The sequence below is a fragment of the Sturnira hondurensis genome, unplaced genomic scaffold, assembly GCF_014824575.4.
Source record: "Sturnira hondurensis isolate 20B ecotype Veracruz unplaced genomic scaffold, ASM1482457v3 Scaffold0010476, whole genome shotgun sequence".
Classification (NCBI taxonomy): Eukaryota; Metazoa; Chordata; class Mammalia; order Chiroptera; family Phyllostomidae; genus Sturnira; species Sturnira hondurensis.
Window position 1 is genome coordinate 868012 of NW_028083107.1, and position 3162 is coordinate 871173.

Below are 3162 nucleotides of genomic sequence, written 5' to 3' on the forward strand. Positions count from 1 at the left end.
GCTGTCCAGTGCCATCGGACATGCATCATAGGTCAACCTTTGCCACAGAATACCAAGTCTAATGCCCAGCCTGGGGTAAATTCTCAAGGGGTGGATGGTTCCAAACAAAGTGATATTCAGGTTCAGAGAAAGGAGAGGCCCTATACCTCAGAGGTCACTTGCAGTGAGGAAGTAGTCATGCAGGGCAAAAACTATCACCATAGACCTTTGCTCAGGCCCTGAGATGGTGAGTTTGAGAGCAATAGGAGGTCTAGAGGGCTTAAGACAGGACAGAGAGGGGTTGGCAAATGTGGGGGACTCCAGAGGCCATGCTCTGGAACTTTCCCTGTAGGGAAGTAGGGTACCACCAATTGTTTTGAGCAGGGAAGATGGTAAGATCAGTGATTTGGAAAGTTTGCTCTCACTGCACTGTAGAGGATAAATTGGAAAGCAGAGACTAGAGACAGAGGTGGTCCCCTGGGAGAAGGTTGTGGCAGGATTCCAGGGGAAAATGATGAGAATAAACCAGGGCAGTGGAAGGAAATAGACCTGACAGATGTTTCAGATGGTTCAGAGGCAGAACCAACATATATGGCTCTTACTCCAAAGACAGGCTTAACTGATGTTTTACCCATATAAAGATGTGGGCTAGAATCTGTGATAGAAATACTGTCATTAACAATTGTGCATGGTGTTTAGTTTGGAGATTTGAATGGTATTTTTGGTTGAATTGTACCCCCACCCCAAATAATATGTTGAAGTTCTAACCCTACAAGCTATAATGTGACTGCACTAGGAAATAATGTCTTTTCACATGATATCCAACTCAGATTATTAAGGTGGGCCCTAATCCAATATGACCAGTGCCATAAAAATAGGAAAAGTTGGCATAGAGCCATACAAAGAAGAGAAGGCCATGTGAAGACGGAGAAAGATGGAGTGATTATCTACAAGCCAAGGAATATCAAGGGTTGCCACAATAGCACCAGAAGCTAAGAGATTGGCATGGAACAGAATCTTCCTTAGAGCCTCCAGAAGGAACCAACCCTGCCAGTACCTGGATTTCAGACTTCCCAAAACTGTGAGATAATAAATTTCTTTTGTTTTAAGCCAGCCAGTTTGTGGTAATTTGTTATGGCAGCCACAGAAAACTAACACAAATGGTATAAAAGAACAATTGAACAGGCTGTCAGGGACTATTGAGAGAGTGATAAAAGGACATTCATGGTGTAAAAATCTGGTAGTGGCTGTTCTGGTGGCTTAGGAAGACATCATTTTGTATTTTGTCCCCAGCTTGCCCCATTTATTTTTAAAGGGGAGCATATTAGAAAAAGTTACTGGGCTAAGCAGAAGTTGTCACATGCTATTCCCAGAGAAACAAGATCATCTCCTAAGAGATCCCTAAATTCATTCTGCCCCATGACTTAAGTGGTCATAGACTGGAAGATCCCTGGAGAGATAAAACTCAGACCTTCCAAGAAGTGTTCTTCCTGCTGTACCTCAGCACCCCTCATCTCATCCCTGATTTCTGACAATTACACAGGCTTCACCTAGTATGTGTTCTAGCAGAGAATCTTGATTAAAAAGTAGAGAAAGGGCAAAAATATTAAAAGTCATTGCTGTTCATGCACTGGAATATTATTCAGAAACGATCTGGCACAAAGTCCTGGTGTATGCTATAACGTAGATGAATTTCTAAAATATATTAAGGAAAAGAAGCCAGACACAAATTATCATACATTGTACAATTAAATTTACATGAAATGCCCCAAATAGATAAATTCAGAGAGATGGAATGCATATTCATGGCTTCCAGGGTCTGGGATGGGGAATGGGAGATGGGGAGTGACTGCTAATGAATCCAAAGTTAGTTTCCTTTTGAGGTGATGGAACCTAAATGGAGCCTATGGTTGCACAGCATTGTGAATGTACTAAATGCCATAGAACTATATCCAAAAAATTGATGACTTTATGTTATGAGACCTTTACCTTAATAAACAAAGTCATTGGAGGCCTCAAACTATGGTATTTTCCTTGGTCTCTGACCATTGGAGGTCAGTAATTCTATATGTGGTCTTGAGGAGGGCAGGGCAGTCTTGCTATCTTCAGCTAAGCAGCAGGCAACACAGAGCGCCTGAGTGAGTGGACATGCACACCCATTTGTCTACATGGAATGAAAAGCAGGGTAGTCTGGCCCTGCTGAGAATCGCCTCACAGTGCCCACATGGTAGAACAATACATGCTTCCAGCTGATTCTGGGTAAAATGAAATTGTAAGGAGGCAAGGTGCACTTCATTCCCTCAATTCCTGTGAAAGGATCAGTTCAAATGGTTGTGATTTTAAAGAGCAGTTTCCTTTAGAAGAAGCTCCTCTCTAGGTTGTGGCTTCCTATGAGCCCTCCAGAAAATTCCAATGAAAATAAACAGGAGACTCTAATTCAGAAAGCTGAGAAAGCACAAGGCCATTCGAACGATGAGCATAGTGCATTGATGTATTATATGAAATGTCTAAAACTGCTGATATTCCCATGCTCTGAGGCTCAGAGATATCACCAAAAACTGGGAACAAAGGTGCTGTGGTGAGGGAACATTGATTTATTTGCTCTTTGTTGATGTATTATTCACATAGAATGAACTGTACATACGAGGTCTGTCCAGAAAGAGTCCAGCTATTTTTAATACAATGAGAATGGTTTGCAAGATATCAGTGTAACCTGGCAGCCAAGGAGAGTGGACCAGAATCCACATACATGAACAATGACAACTTTACTGTACTAGTCGGAGGAGGGGGTAGACACCATTGAGTGAGTATGTGTACTGTGTGGCTGTTGCATTCAAAATGACTGAGTGAGTAGAACATGAACCTGCATCAGATTTCGCATTAAGCTTAAACATTACTCTGTGGCAACTATTTGGATGATTCAGAAGGCCACAGCTATGGGCAACTGGTGATTGGCAGCTTCATCACGACAATATGCTGGCTCATATATCATGTCTTATGCAGAGTGTTTTGGCAAAACGTCAAATCACCCAGGTGACTCAGCCCTCCTATAGCCTTGATTTGGTGTCCTGTGACTTCTGGCTTTTTCCAAGATGAAATAAAATAACCTTTGAAAGGGAAGAGGTTTCAGACCATCGATGAGATTCAGGAAAATGCAATGGGGCAGCTGATGGAGACTGGGAG